We start from the raw sequence: 17,106 nt of genomic DNA on the forward strand, positions 1-17,106 counted from the left end.
TCACGGTTACCTGCAAACGACACCAGAAAGTTTTAAGGGGACGAGAGTGAAAGAGAAGACAATTCCCTCCTGATGCTGAAAAAATATCGCCAAATCAAGAGGAAATCCTCTTTGTTAAATAAACAATATCAGCAAAAAGAACACAAAAAGTTTGCCATTGGTTTAAAGCACCAGATCAGTGCAGAGAGCCACTTTTAGAACAATGGAAATTCAACACGATTATTAAACAGTTTTCTACCAAACAGACGTGGAAGCACGCGTGTTGAACTAGAGGATCTCCGGGTGCAGCTCCCTTCGCAGACTGATGCATTACTTTTCATCCATCCATCTAATTATTCCCTCAGAAACCTGAAATTTGAAGATACAAAAGACCGTCCCTATCTGTCACTGAGCGCCATTGATCTTATTGAAAGAAAATGTGGGTGTAGAGGAAACCCAATATAACTCATGCCATTAAATTCCACACAGCATTATTCACATACAGAATTGACAGATTTCTGTGAGACGTTTCTTTTAATCTTCAACTGTTGTTGAAGAAAAAGGGGGAGAAATCCTACACTCCAGGCATCTCTCCCTTTTCCATATTTGCAGTGAGGTTAACAAAAAAAGGCTATTGAAGTAGGGAGAAAAAACACAAACCTACCTAACTTGTTGATTATTAACAATGGGGATGGGAAGAAGACAGATGTGTTTCTTGTGTATCAGCAGTGTTTGAATTGTCAGTCTGAAATCAGTGCTGAAGCTTTTATCAAAGCACAGTAAGCTGATCAATTCCAGATGCTCTCGCTGTCCATGCGAGTCAATCTGCAATACCATTTCTGTCAATAAATTCTCGTGATATTCCCAATTACAGACTGTGCGTGTCTGTCATGGGATGTGTGGGTATTCTGCATGCTTATATGTGTGATAATAGCGAGCAAGACTTTGTGTCGATCTGTGTGCATATGACTCTGTGTTCAGGAGAATCCATTAAGCCGTAGCTGCTTCTATCTCTTTCCTGCATGTGTACACACTCACACCTACTTACACACCCTCAATGAATCATCACACGTATTTCTAAACAAAGTTGGAAAAACCAGTCTTATTGTTCTGTCGCAACTTAAGTATGTGTCACCCACAGCGGGTGAAAGTAAGTTCATTTACGATACAGTAGTGAAATTTGGAGATGAAGTGCTTGTGTTTTTCTTGAATATCTCAATCACATGCACATTTATACTTCTACTTCAATTCACAGAGAAATGTTGTACTTTTCACTGCATTTCTCAGCTATTCTTCCTTGCTACTTTGAAGATCAATATCTTACGATCAGCTTATAAAATATGATACACTAATAGATTAAACTACCAAACAGCATAGTATTTGACTCTGCTCATTTGTTACCTCCATGAAATGTGCTGACAGACTAATCAAAAGCTGTGGAAAAAGCTAGTAAGTGGACCCTGAATTAAGACTGAATTCAGACTGCTTTGACAAAGTCATGTTTTCAGGGCCCAGAATGATTTTTTATGCTCAAGTACAGAAAAGACAAGGTAAAGTGACAATACATTAGGCTGGATTATCAACTGGGCACAGCAAGCAACTTTCCTGGGGTCACACAAACCCATGGGCCCCAAAAGACCAGCACTGTTTTTCATTGGTTGTAATTCTAATCAGGGAATTAGCCCCACTGACGTGTGATGTCCACTGCAAGTAAAGTCAAGTAAGTTTGATTTAATTTATATAGCACCAAATCATAACAGAAGTTATCTGAGGGCACTTTTCATATAGAGCAGGTCCAGACCTTACTCTTTATAATTTATAATCCTGAACTATGACCTTATCTTATGACCTTATATTATAGAAGGCCCCTGTATTAGATGCCTTAATTTTAGTTCACTGTTTGGTGTCTGGCTCTCTGCGCTCCCTTTTTGCTGCTAATGTTTCTGTATATATTTTACTTGCACTGAGGATTTTCTTTTTAACATTTGTTGAGCGTGTCTTCGACCACTGGTCACCTAAAATATTCAGAACCGGGCCTACAGCCCACAGCACTGCAAAGCTAGTAAGTGAACCTTGTTTCCTGGTCAAGAATGAACTTTGACACTCTGCATCACACATTTTCTCTCAGTAAATATCACGGAATGAAAAACATTAGAAATGAGGGTTGGTGTGGTGAGTTGTGTTTGAGCTTCTCTGTTGAATCTCGCGGTATTTGACAGCTTCCCTCCACTCTTTGACACTTGCCCCTCCTCTGCGCCCCGGGAATGCTGGGTTGTTTACATTACTGGCAGACGGGTCAGGAGTGCGGTGATGAAGGGGGGGGCGGTCGGGGAGGCCTAGCGGAGAGACTGTCTGAAAACACGTACACATCTCGATTGGCTCTACAGCACAGGCACTGTCTCCTCAGAAAAGTTTTGAACGCTCAGGCTCGGCAGTGCCACGCAGGAAGAGAGGCCCGCCAAGTCGACTTTTTGTAGCGACCTTGGAAAGCAAGAGAAAGTCAAACAAAGACAATCGCCATAACATCAGGAGAAGCTCTCAACGTCAAGAAGGAATAGCTTAGCAACAGAGTTCCACTTCCTGGTAAGAACTGAGACAGCGTTAGCTGACACTGAACTTGTGAAACTGAACTACAGCTAATGAACCCCCTCTAAATTGTTACCCCCCCCCCCTAATTTGACACGGTTACTAAACTACTAACAGTTGTTGCTAGTTGTTGTGCAAACAGGAGCTTGGTACTCACCTCAAGAAGTTTCTACGAAGTTCGCTAGCTAGCTTAGCCTGTTAGCCTACTAGCATGCCGCATTGCTAACTTTCACTACCTATAAATGACATAGGCTGGCCGACGATGTCAGTTAAAGTTAATGTTAACACTGTAACGTTATGATTACAGTGTGCGAAAGAACATGTAAGGCAACTTTCTACACCTCACAACAAAGCCAGAGCTAAACCTTTTGTAGAAACAAGACGGTAGTCAAACAAAGTAGCCACTTATTGGTGTCATGCTACAGTTTTACACTGGTGTTACAGTACACGCACAACACAATTACCAATTCGTTTGTAAGTTTTACTCTGAAAGTGCGGAACACGTCTCTTTACTCTGCATTTTTGCACTCATGTTGGTTTATGTATGTTTGCCTTTACAGCGTAGACATGTTTGTCTGGTGTGTGTTTGTGGTTTGTAATAGTACAACCTCTCAAAAATGATATACCAGTAACAGCTAACATCCATTCAGCTCAACATGCTTACTTTTCTTTGGATTACTATGTAATACACTGTCAATGGTTGCATTTTTTTTCAGAGAAAGACTATGTACTCCAGTAGAAAACAGATAGCATCAGGTTGTGCCATCATAAATCAACAGGTCCATGTTGGCCACATATGCTGCTTGTCTAATTAATTATTTAGGGGAAGTGAGTTGCAAAAGCCAGTGGATAACTTTCTTGGGCTTCTACACAACACTGGATGAAAGTTAAATTTGGTGATAAATACGCTTTTTTAAATTGTAACTTGGATGAACTGACATGATTTGATAAAGGCAGAGGGGTGAGGGATTTATTTAAGTTCCCATACAAATTGGTAAATGTTCAATCCTTCAGTGACAGATAACATACATGAAATGAACAATAAATATATTAAATAAATGCGTGATTTAAAAAAAATACAGTAAAATCATCTTAATCTTAATTAAAATGTAAAAGGTTGAAATTTAAGAGCAAATATATGAATTCATTTATAATTTAACCAGCTTGATCGGGCTGTGTATTTCTTCTAAACTGTGAGACAGTCTCACTACCAAACAAATGTTTCTTAGCCATTAAGTAATTTCCAGCAGAAATTGTGTCAGTATGTTTTTCTAACCCATGCAGTTTAAATGTGTAATGTATCCTGATACATCTCTGTCTGGAAAAAACACTTGGCCCATGTGCTGCTTGCAGCTCCCTGTTCCAGACTGTTTAACACAATGAGAATTATAGCCTGGAAGACAAAGTTTATTTGGAGGACAACTACTGGTAGTTGTAAAGAGGTGTCTTATTTGAATGTAAAATAAATCTACAAGTCTTCTTTTGAGGTGAAAGTTTTTCTTGTGTGACTCACTGCTTTTTTTGTGAGTAAGAATGCTTATTGCAAAACCTTGTCACACTGATTTCATTCACAATTCTGTTCAGACTTGAGTGGACCATTTTGTATTGTCTCATCTTTGATAATGTCAATAATGATGATAATAATAATAATTGTCTTAAAAAAAAAAGAAAAAGAAAAGAAAACTCAGAGATAAACCATACAGGTGTTTAGCGCCCTGCCTCTCCCCGGCCTAAACATTTGTGGGTCACACAAAGGTTGAAAACAGTATCTCATGCCATGTTGCTGTCGCTGCCTGTCACAGCCAAATATTTCAGGCGTCATACTATCACATTTGGCAACACTGCAGAGAGATGATTCAGACAAGAGTTAGTGGGAACTGACATACCTAGTTGACCCAATTATTACTCACTTCTCTGTTGCCGCATTCGATCATCGTCAAAGACAACAGGCTTGAGTGTGCCAACGTCATCAGGTGATGGAGATGAACACCGGCTGGCTCTGTGAAGTTGACTATCAAGGAATGTGTCACGAACCGGGTGATCAGCAAATTGCTGCCAAATGTTTGTATCAGTCTTTGTGGTGAGGGATTTCTGCCAGTATACCCCACTTTGAATTTCAGCTGATGAGAGGTGGATTACTTTTGACAGGCTTTGGCAAAACTTAATGATTTAGCCTTGTTCTAGTGTTTGGATTTATTATGAGTAGCCAGACTAGGAAGTTGTGATAGCAGTGGTGATCATTAGTGTTTAGTCTGATTGAATGACAACTCCTGAAAATAGAAGCACACAGAAAAAGAAATGTTGTCATCAGACATTGATCCCATTTGACTTTTTCCCTTCACAAGCTATTTTACTTGATCATTGGAAGAGGCACTGATGATACCATTACTTCATGAGAAAGAAGTTGGCCTTCTTGGGAGCACAGATATTTATTTACCAGGCTTTGCCCTATCTCTGATTTAGCCTGGGCTAAGATGCATAAATATTGGCCAAGGCCATACAGTTCATATCTTCACTGTCAGTGCAGTTTTAATGGCTTTCTACTGCTAAGACATTCAGAGAGTAACCTAAAATGCTATTCATTGGTGTGGAGAAATCTGCTGTACCCACAGCAGTGATTTAGCGTAGTGGAATTTACCAAATCGCTCTATCCTGTGAGAGTTTCCTGTTTTAGCCCTGGAGCTGGCCCCTCTACTGGATTAAAGATCAGAGACATTTGTCATCTGACCACTGTAACAGTCATCTTGCCTTTGGGTTTTCACAAAGAACAAAAAATGTTAGCTCCTTTTTTTTCTTTCACAAAGCATATTTGAAGGAAGATGCTTCCTTAGGCAATTTTTGAGCTACATTAAACACTGTCTTTTGCATGATGTCAAAGACCTTGGCCAAGCATTGTACAGAGATGATACTGGCAAAGGTAGCAGATCACTGCTTAGAATATAGGCTACTTATGTTTTCTGGCTTTGCAATTATTTGTTACATTATCAGATGATAAAATGCAAGAACATATAAAAGAAAGAAAATATAGGCTAGATGCCTTCCCCAGAAGAATTTAGAATTGAGTCTTTCCTTTCCAGGCTCAGTTTGGTTAGGGTTTAGAGTAAGGTCTTTGGCAATGAGAGTGGGCTGTCTGAGCAGCTTTTTACACCCTGCTCAAACAGCCGGCCTGTCAATATTTTTCATATCATCTCCCTTCTATCTCATGAAGGGTCACTGATGTTTTAAGCATTCAAATATCCTTGGAGGATGCCTTGCGGCTCCTCATGTCACGTGAAAGTTCTCAATTTCACTGTGGCATTGATGCCTTTTCTCATCGGGCTCTATAGTGCTCTGGGGGAAATGGACTACAAAGACATGCAAACACAAAAATTACTGACCTAAGACCCCGTTTAAAGTTTATGAAATGCTTTCAGTGCCCCTTGGTCAGCTTATGCCATGACCACACAATATCAGTGGGTTATTTCCCTGCAAAGGATGACTGAAAAGGTTTTATTCATGCTCATTTTTTCACAATCATGGTCTTCTCTTTAGCTCTGAAATCCTGTTTTATATAAAACAAGTATATAATATAAAATAGAGGTATGAGCCTATTAAAATAGTGGATTAATTAAAGCTGTAACATTAAAGGCATTTTTACTTGCACTAGAAAGCCTTTAATCACAAAAAAAAAATTAAGCAAAAATTAAAAAATAAATAGCTTCATTATGCCTGTCTTTTTCCAGTGCACATTTGAAAGGTTAAAACAAGGTCTACTTAGAAATTATGTTACTATTATTAATAGTATTATTATTATTATATATTATTATCATCTCTACACAGAAAATGAGTAGATATTTGATGAATTTGATGTACTGACAAAAATAGCATGCTACTTGCTGTTTGCATTATACATACTGACATGACTGAAATGACTGTGTAATAGAGCTATTATAATTATTTGTTAAAGTACACTCTTTTCTCATTTCTGCACAGTTTGGTTATTGAGTGTGCCTTTTTATTTGAGAGTCAGGCAACATATGCTATTTGTGGACCACCTGCTCATGCATTATACTGTAGAAATCAATCTCTACCTATAGTAAATGAACTGTGCCTGTAAGTTACCGCATGTTGACGAATAAGCTGCAGTTTGTTGCCATCTAAACAAAGCTATATATTGTGAACTGCACTGGAAAGATGGCTCCCAAGCAGTAGCCTCCTTTTTTATTGGAGATCACTCTCCAATCGTCCCCTCTCCCGCTCTATCTCTTTTGATTATCCACATGCAAAAATACAAGTCCCTCAGGATACAAATTCACTTTCACAGAATAATTACAAGATGCTGTATGCCACTGTAAACACCACATCAGTGACAGTGACAGTATGCATTTGTCATGAGATGAGACAAAAGCAGAATGAATTTGCACTCATGAACAGAATGAGAGAGGGAGAATTTTTTTTGTGTTGCTTGCTGACTGTGCTATGGGCGTTTGTTCCAGCCTCACCACAAATGAGCGTTAATGTTTCACACGGGATTTGCTCCAGAAGAGAGCAAATTTGTATGAGAGCATCTTGTTTTGACAGACTGTCTGTTTTACCCTCCCCCCTTTCAGTGTGAAAAGCCAGGGACATTTCACTGTGTCTCTTGCACTTTTTTTTTCTTTCACGTTTTTTCTTTTTTCTTTTCTAGTGACGTCAGGAGTTGAACTGCATGATAACAAACAGGGTTGATGAAAGCATCTTTTAAATTTATCTGTATCAGGTTTGTAAGGCCAGATGCTTTATTTATTGTAACCCATTTTACTCTACAGCTGTTATAAATGCCTCAGTGCACTTCGTTAACACACAGTGTTGCAAGCGACTGAACTGCTAAACTGCACAGGAAGTAGTTTCAGTTAATGGTGTTCACATTCATTGTTCATCCACTAGTGGACAGAAAAAGCTGCAAGGAGATCAAACAAAAAATGTTTTGTTTCGACTCCATTTTTTTTAGATGCACCAGGTAAACAAGTGCTGGTGGTACTTGAAATCTGTGTTGGAACACAATATTTTGCCCATGCTGGGACCACATACCTTCCGCCATATCTTCCAAAGTTCCAAACCAACACTCCTCTCATCATGGATATTATATAAAATATTATAGCACACTAAAACAAAATATCATGGGAAACTATTTAAGAAAAGATTGGGATACAGGCTTGTAATTTCTTAATGCTGTGCTATTCAGCTTTTGGATTACAGGAAAAAAAAAACTTAATCCATATTCTTTTTCGTTTCTCTTTGTCTCATGCTGCCTCGTTTGGGTGCCGGGGACTTCTTTCACCCGCTCTCCTCCCCTCCTCTCTCTGCATTTGTAGCTTGACTCACAGCAGTCTTCTGTGGTCCCTCTGGTCCCTTGGTTTGGCCTGGGGCTTTGAGGTTGTGGTCAAGGCCTGGGGGCATGGAGAAAGGAGAGAAGTCATAATGAGAAGCTCCCCTCAACTCCTGCTGCCTAACTTGTCCTCGAGCCCCTTTTGTCCTGCTCACTTTCCGCTTCCATGCCACCCACCTCTGCTCCCCATTCCGTTTTACTGCCTCATGTTTTAGAGCCTCACTTCTTGCTTACCAGCAATCCTCTTCCCTGTTTAGTTTTCACCATTTTTTTTGCCTCTTCCTACCCCTCAGTCTCTGTGACTCCCAGTATGTCCCCCCATTCTTGCTCTCCCGGGGGTCTTCTCTCTCCCCAGGGCCTCCCCTCAGCCTCCTCTTCCCTGCCCAGCCTGGCCCACTGTCAATGGGAGGCAGGCAGCCTGACTCCCTCAGAGCAGCAGGAAGCTGCAGCAGCAGGGGTTAGGCCTGTATGGCGCTGCCGGCTGGCTCTGTCAGAAGTCCTGCCAAGCCAAGGATGAGAGACCTTTGCCAGTGCGGTATTGGGGCACCGAATAAAAATATTTTACAGATGTCTGAAGGCAGGCATCAGGAGTCAGCAGAGGCTTACTCAGGCCTAGAGCAGAGGTGTCTTTTAAGTGCAAACGATATGTGTGTTCATATATTTCTGTGTATTTATTTATGATAAAGAAAATTTACTTTAAGTATGAATGGAGTAGTTGAGTTGAGTTGAGTTGCATTGGAAGAGGGAGAGAATCTAATGCTACTGTACTGTGAATGCCTGGCTGGGTTCCCAACCAGTTCTGGCTTGACAGTTTAACAGTGAATATTTAACATTGCGCCACACTGCGGGGCTTGGCTGTAAACAGCAGTCAGCAAGCAGCATAGACGCAAAAACCTGCGTGATGCTGGGCCTGGGTTGTGAAGCCCACCTAAAAACAACACATAAGCAGAAAGCACATCTTGAAGTTCTGATTTTAGAAAAGGCAGATGGCATGGGCTGGTAGTGTCACACTGTAAAAAAAACACCAGGATCCCCTGATGAAAGCAGCTCCCGCTTGCTTTGAACAGTGAATCTGTCATGGTTGGTGTCTGCTGTGTGGCTCCGGGTCAAACTGTGATACGCAACTCCTGGAATTTGTGCTTTTTAAGTTTTTCATGTTCAAATCGTCTAAGGGGAAAAAACAGAGGGGGGAAAACAGGAAGTCTCATTAATATTAATATTCTAATATGTGAAGGAACCAGGGAAGACCTCTTTGGTTTAGCTGCTTTCAACCCCTGTTGTGGAGCTTTTTTCTCTCTCTTTCCGTCTCTCTTGCTCTCTTTCTTCCCTTCTGTCTTACTCTGTAATTTCAGTAACTGCTGTTTTAATTTTCTGATTATTGTGAAGACTGTTCACATGAGCGATACACATGAGCCTATACTCAGTTTCCTATATGATATGATGATTAAAATATCTAGCAAACAACAAGTTAGACTTTCACCTGAAGTATTATCAAATCTCTGTGTTTATAGTTATTATTATATAGTGGTATGTTGTATCTAACAAAGCAGATTCTTAATTAGGTGGAAGCACTGTATGAATGACCCAAATTTCCACTGGATTTGGATAGTGTACCCAATCAATGCCCAATCTCCTGCAATCAATGGGTAACACAATGTGTATTTTTAAAAAATCTGTGTTAAGCATTGCTAGAGATTGAATTACTCCTTTAAACCAATGACAATGCTTGAGTTGTAACCATGTTTTGAACATGTGGGGACTAAGGCTTGTTTTTTTGACCAACAGTCCAAAAGAGATTCAGTTTACTGTTTTTCTCACTTTTTTGCTTGAAAAATTACTAAAGCAACAAACGATTATCTGTTGATTGACTTATTGATTAATCAACTAATCAGCTCTAATGGGAACATTAAGCCCAGGTTTAAAAAATGAAACAAAAAGCCTTAATGGTGCCTCAATGGACCAAACTCTCCAAGGCCTTGTAGTGTTTTGGATTCATTTTGTGTATTTATGTTCAAAGGGGTACAAAAGTATAAGTGTGGGTTTTAATATGCAAACTGCTGCCCTCAATACAAGAAGGCAGTGCTGTTTTTGATAATGATTTGAAGAAGGAGTTTCTGATGACTGGATGAAGATGTGGGAAAGATAATGATGTTTAAGCAGGGTTGTGTAATTGTAGAGTGGTGGACTCCTGAATTGATCTCATGATGAGAATAGAGTGGGTTATTATGGGCTGCATAAAAGTGACTGTTTACAAGTTTGTGAGATTTGATTTTTTCCTGCTTTCCCAAGCTCTGAATATGAATGTGAATGATCATTTATTGAGTTCACTTATTTTGGGGTCTAGTTTTTAGCCAGGGATTCCTCATTGTTTGCTCCATGTCTTTGAATTCATTGTGTGTCCAGCTGATATTAATTAATACCCACTGGGAATTAGGTTAAATATGAACAAATAGTGTGTTTAATATTAAGTTGAAGACATATTTTTATTTAGCTGTGTTCCTGTTAAGCCTCACTTGGAGCTGATATCTAGAAATGAGGGTGATTGGTGGACTTTTACAGATGTTGGGTGACTGGAAGGCAGAGTCCAGCCTCTGTGTGAGGGATGGTGGAACAGGACTGACATCTCTCCTGAACTGCAAAGGGAAATCCCTGCAGGCAAAGAGTGGAGAGGAGGGATAAGGGAGGAGGGCGAGAACGGAGAGAGGTGCGACCCCTAAGGGGTAACGTTATTCTCTGATCGTCAGCTCCATACACACACACTCGCACACATACCGGGATGCTCTGTCGGTGTGCTGGCTGATGCACTCATGCAAAAGAAGCATGACTGTGCCTGAGGAATAAAAATAAACATTTGTCTCATGCTCATTTGTGTGTCTGCCTATGCATGTGTGTGCTCACATGTATGTTAGTTTATATATGCCTATAAAAATTTGTTTCCAAATGTGCATTTTTGTGGTGTTTGTGGTATTTGGCATGTACTCTTGGCCGAAGTTATCAGGAGCGGTTTAGAGTTAGTGAAACAGTAGAATAAGCTTCATTTCTCACTTTCTCACTCCATTCCTGTGCACAGAAAACAGACAAAACAAATATTTCTGTCCCGAGAATATTGATGTGTAATAGAGAAATGGTAAGCAAAGAAATAGAAGCCCGCAGATTTTATTTTCTCAAGTACCCGTTCCAAAAATGTTGACTGGCTTTTATATAGTCGCATTATTCCTGATTTATTTTCAGTCCTAAGTTTTTTCCTCAAAGGTACACCTACTCTTCAAGACCGAGCCATATGTCTAGAAATGAACAATGCTTTCCTGTCTGCACCCCTGTTATTAATCATCCCACTGTTTCTTTTTTTCAAATTCCAAATTCAAAAGTGTAAAAACAAAACCTACTTTGAGCTGTTAATTTAGATTTGCTTTGTAGATTTACATTATGTGATTAAACTGAATCGTTTCTATGTGATGTGATCATAAGACAGGATAAATTATGCTACTGGCATCTACTGAAATAGTTGTGTTATTGTTGGTTTCATAGTTAGGAATCGTCCTCTTTGGCAGTAAATAACAACATGCGTGTATACACACGCTCATATGCAGTATCAGTACTGTATTTGACCTCTGATTGCGTAGCAGTGCTCTGGATCTGGTTAGAATATTGTGTTTGCGTGTGTGTGCGGCAGCCAGCAGGGCCCACCACAGAAGCCACAGCAGGCTGAAAAGGAACCAGAGCCAGACCTAAGATTGATTTTTGTGGAGCCAGGTTCCCATGGGCCCACTATTAGTATGTATTCAGTTTAGGCATTCATTTTTAAATTCATTTCTGTGTGAGTTTGTGTGTATTACATTAATGTTTGGACCACACTTTGTGTTTTGGTATCTTTTCTTCTCTGAATGCCAGGGTTGTGCTAAGGTTGTTTTGGGTTCAGGGTCTTGGATGTTTCCATTACTGACTGTGGAGATGCTGAGGGGTTGTGGTCCACTTTCCCCGCCCCCGTCAGAGTATATGAGAAGGCTTGGGCTCAGTAAAGCCCCAACACGAGCCTTAGCCCTCACGTTAGCACTCAACTATGTAACGAGACATGCCTGGGAACTGCTCCTCTCACATTACTAATGATTTGGACATCTTGCTCTTGTCATTTCCTTTTAGACAAACTTCGATGCTGACGCAGGGTAACTGCTTCAAACTATCCAGAGAGAAGGGGGGAAAAAGGGAGTATGAGAGACTCCTGGTTTTGTGTGGAGGGAAAATATACTACATTCACCAGATGTTTTTTAATGGTTGTTTCATAGATGAGAAACTCAAATGACAGGCCTCATCATCTCCAAACAACACAGAGATGGGTCAGCAACTGCTGCTTTGACACTGCTGTCTTAGAACACAGTCACAGCTCAAACTTCATGCAGGGTAGCTATGTAATCTCCCTGTGTGCCCCTATTATACTGTAATTTCTAGTGTAAAGTACAGATGACACATGAAGTCTTCTTTGTAGTTGTGTTTGCGTGTTCAGCCAAATTGTGTATTTGCTGTTGTACCACAGAAGATTCAAGTTTCTATAACTGTTGGTTGTTTACGTCTATGAAATTTTCAATTCACATGATCCGTGTCGAGCTGCCTCTGTCTTTGCTGCTTCATCCCCTCCTTTAGAGATATTGCCAGAGGACAAAGAAGGGCAGCTGCTCTCATCTGTTGACTCCTGTTAGCATGATCACAAGGTTAGGCTTCAGAAAACACAGCTGAAGACCATGATGAAGACCAGACTCTCAGTCGAAATGCTGTGTAAAACAATCCTTTATTTAGAACGGAGTGAAAAACTGAGTGTGGCATCCCTTTGTTTTTTCGTGAAATTCCCTCATTTGTCCCCATTTTGTTTGTTTCTCTTTTTTTCCATTATAAGCCCTCTAGCCTTGCAGACAAACAAAGCCCCAGCCCTGCGGTACAGAATGTCACATCCGATATCATGGTGCCAGAGGTGATGAAGCTAATTTAGTGGTCAGTCAGTGACATGGTTAACAAAAAAGCCCTTATTGGTCCTGGAGCACTGGGAGCTCTACTCTGTTGTGCAATGCTCTGTTTTGCATTGTGAAAGACCATGAGTTGTTGCCATGGGGTGCTAATGCAACCTAAAGCCTTGGGGTCTTCGTCATGCTGTGGTGTGTAAATCTGGGTGTGGATATTTGGTTCAAATGTTTAAAAGAACTGAGGTATGTGCCTAGAAACATTTAAATAATGGCTTTAATAATCAAATACCTAAATAATTATAGATTTGAGCATTTTTGGGTCCACTTTTTTTTTTTTTTGTTGATGTCTTGTATGTTACACTGTTAAGATATTTCAATATCATTCTGTCTATAAGAGCTGACAGAATGGTCAACTATACAGTGCTTTACGTATGACTCAGTCTGAACAGTTTTAACTACTTAAGGGCTTTTATACTTAAGGGCTAAAAGTTGTAATTCTGCTCTCAAACCATTTACAGCCAGGAGCTGGAAGCACATCCATTATTAGAATGTTCTTATTGCACTGACATGGGGGAAATACATTTTAAAAAGTGGTTACAGTCCTCTGACTTCTTTCAAAATCTTGCTCATTCAGTCCCTCAAATATCCCAAAAACTTATGGCATCACTTTACAGCTCGATCAGCCAACGTAAATTAAGTGCTCTTGATTTTCCTTCACACATTATTATGCATTCAGTTTCTACTCTAACTGAGGTGTGATGGTGATATGGCATTCTGAAGGGCTGTGAATTTAGTGAGGATCTGCAAGTGTAGGCCAAACCCCCAGGGTCCCTTCTCCTGCACGCCTGGGGGGTTCTCTCCTTCACACAGCCTGCTCCGTCACTCACCAAGGTGGTTTCTAAGGGATCACACAGCTGTCTTAAATGCAGCCCTGTTTTTGCATACTTTACCTACAGGATTTTGTCTTTCCTTACACAGTCAGCAATTTGTCAGTATACCTTGTTTATTCTCAGTGATTGACAGTATGAATTGGTTTCACCTAGGAAAAGGGGGGTGGTAACTAAAAAAGAGAGAGGGGTAGTGTGGCTGGTGGTCTTTTTTCGACTGTTACCATGGCTGTCTCACTCTTCTTTTATCATTGAAATTGGAGTTTATCTTTTACAAGCTTGAGTGGAATGTTTTTGTTTTTCAAGTGATTATTAGCATCCTCCTTGGCTGCCGTCTCCGGCTGATGAAATGAGCACATCAAACGGTGCTGTGCACTAACGAAGCGGTGCGGGCTGGCTGGCTGGCTGGCTCCTGCCTTTTGCTGTAAGGCACCTGCTGAAGTGACAGGTTGGCAACAAAGGGTCCCTTACCACAAGAGAGTCGTCAGTGGCGCTGTGGAGTGGGCAGGACAATAGAGCAGAGAGGTGGCCTGGGCTTTTAGCCACGTGCCAGCTCGTGTCGACAACACACAGGAGCGGCAGAGCACAGAGGGGCATGAAGGGGAGGAGGTGGGGAGGACGAGAGTGAAGGAGATGGAGAGAGGGGAGGAGAGTGTCTGACACCTGCATGTGCTTGAGTTCTTTTCTCAGTGGTGGACATCTTTACTATACATGGTAGCTGAGAATGCAAAACGAGAACTGAGATAGAAGGGGGATACAAATGTGCAGGTGTGCATGTACAGGCAGACACATTCAGATGAAGACAGAGGAGAGTCCAGTGTTTGTAATGGGATTACTAGTTCATGGAAGGTCAGGTGATAGTGCAGATGTGTTTTATAGAGGCTGCAGTAGGTGTAATGTACACACACTGGAGCAGAGCACTGTGCTAGTTTATTTGGGTTGTTGGGGAATAAATCAATTTAGGCCTCACATGAAGCCCAGGCTATTTGTGCTGCGCTATTTACTTCTGGAGTGAAATAATCATTAGCCTATAAAAATTTGAAAGTGAAAAATGTAAAGAAGGGCTATAAATAGTTAGCAAGCAGCATTATGGATCACTGGCCTTGTAGTGTCCCAGTGGACCTCAGCGGTTTTCTTTGTCATAATTCCCTTTTTTTTTTGTTTTTTTTTAATTTCTCTGTATTCCCTTTGCTAGAGAGAGGGTGAAGCATACAGACATATACACGTGTGCAGAGCAGTTGTTTCTTGTTTAGCAAACTCTTCATGTCAAACCTAATTTGCAAACACATCTATGGACACACCTTGCTGTAAGTAGAACTAGACATACAGTATAAGCCAACTGGGCTCCTATAGCAACTGGTTTTAGTTAGTTGTACGTACACCATATCAGTATCTGACTCCCAATATGTAACAAGAAAATGCTCTCTGTTTAATCTCTGTTTACAATACAAGATACAACAGTAGCATCACCATTATTAGATTTTTTTAGAATATTGACATCTGTGTTGGACTCAAAAATGCACTTTTGGCTGTATTTGGAAGAGCCTGAAAAGCCAAGTTTAGTTTGATCAGATACATTGATTTGTACATTACACTTCCAACACACTCAGAAACTAGACATGTACATACTTTGTGCAGTCTGAAGAGACCCGGTCATTAATCCAGCCATGTTCTGCCTGTTGAATAATGAATCCTGTTTGATGTCCCTGTTGTTGTTTGGGTCGTCTGTCTGACTATTTGAGATTCTGTAATATTCTCATGGCAACTTGCTCCCTGATTAACTTTATGCTTTTGTAGCCAGATTTGTGGAAACAGAAAAGTCTAAATGGGTTGACTCAGTAGTGTGTTTGGCTGGCTTTGCAAAGCCTATTTTCAAAGTGTTCTCTTTTATCTTCATGTTGTGTTTTTTTCTTTTAGATTGAGAGACAATAAAGTTTCCTCTCTTCATTTTCTATTCCATCAAGTCTTGTACCGTCTTAGTCGAAGTCCTCAAAGACTGGCTCACATGCTGAGGTGTAATTGGTCCTCTCCCACTCTCTGCCTCTCTCTCGGCTCTTGGTCCAACGAACACGAGTGCTCGCACATTTAGGCTAATGATTTTGAATAGTGATTAAAATGAATTGGAGAGTGCGCTGCTTCTGTAGTATCCAGACCCCTCCATCATTAGTGGCTCTCTTTCTCTCTCTTCCGCTTTTTCTGTTTCTGTATCATCAGTGTTAGTCAAGCAGGGGTTTCAGACGAGGCCTGGGGTGGGCTTTCATGAGCACAGACTCAAAAGATTTCTCTACTTCTTGTAATCATGGACACCACTCTTCTAGCACTTTTACTGTCATCTTCTGGCTTCTCAAAGGTGCCTTTGATTCCCTCACATCCTACACCCAGGCCGGATAGTGTCACATTATATTTTTTCTCTCTCCTTTTTAACTACCCCCCCCCCCAACCCCACTCTTCACCCCCTTTCTTGCCCTTCTCTTTTCTCTCCTCCTTACACCCAAGCTCATCAGTGTGCGTTCATATTTATTGTCCTCGATCGGGAGCTGATTTAGCACTCTTCTTTTTGGGACCGCTTAATTCCAGGACCCTTCCCCTTCGCTTCCCCATTCATCCCCCCTCCCTCCCACTCTGCCTTGATCCACCTTTTTATAATCGCCTCCCGCTCTTTGTTTTTCCTCTTCTCCTGTTTTAAATGAATAATGCAGAAGGGAGGAAATGGGGATTAAAGAGGAGCTAAAGCCAGTGCCAACTTCTGTGGTGCACAGCTCCACGCTGTCTCTCACATGACCAGGAGCACATCAGGGCTAACAAGCTTCTTTTTTCTCTCTCCTGGCATTTTTCTCAGTTCTGCATCTGTCTCACTCTGTCCTACCTCATCCCTGCTGTGCCCTACTCCCACTCAGTTTCGCCCTAGTTGACTGAAGATATGCTCTTTCATACCGAAGTTGGACGACTTGTTGTCCACTGTGTTTATGGAAAGCCAACTTGTACATACTTTTCTAGAGTGCCTTTTTGAGGCTGAGCAAAGCTTATCATCATACTGATATGGGAAACGATAAATTGAACAAGTCTTTGGCATAATAGGTCAACAAACATGCTATAGAAAGTAAAATATTGTATTTACAGCTTGAATACAGTTTTATTTATTATTTTATTTATTTACAGCTTTTCCTAGTGAAAGCTTAATGCAGATTGCGAGGTCAATAGTATATCTGCTATGAAGACTCAAAGAAGAATAACATTTCATTAATCAGAAGATTAATCATTGAAAAATAAAGCAACAAATAGCTCAATGTTTTGACCTGTGGTTTGCACAGTTGGCTGTACAGAAACAAACTCTATAGAGACCCTGATCATCATA

At 40.7% G+C, this 17,106-nt stretch overlaps 1 protein-coding gene across 5 annotated transcripts in view; it reads left to right on the forward strand.

The window, feature by feature from the left end:
• Positions 1-2,204: 2,204 nt before the first annotated feature.
• nek7 (NIMA-related kinase 7) overlaps positions 2,205-17,106 on the forward strand; it is a 72,768-nt gene continuing 57,866 nt past the window's right edge. For 3 of the 5 annotated variants that reach the window (XR_011692067.1, XR_011692066.1, XM_071486116.1), the window contains exon 1: positions 2,205-2,562. The gene's annotated coding sequence lies outside the window, so the exon portion shown is untranslated. The remainder of the gene's footprint in view (positions 2,563-17,106) is intronic. The other 2 variants (XM_071486117.1, XM_071486115.1) reach the window with 2 other exon arrangements.

Source organism: Trachinotus anak, unplaced genomic scaffold, assembly GCF_046630095.1.
Source record: "Trachinotus anak isolate AG129_WGS33_773 ecotype Australia unplaced genomic scaffold, CSIRO_AGI_Tana_v1 ptg000010l, whole genome shotgun sequence".
Classification (NCBI taxonomy): Eukaryota; Metazoa; Chordata; class Actinopteri; order Carangiformes; family Carangidae; genus Trachinotus; species Trachinotus anak.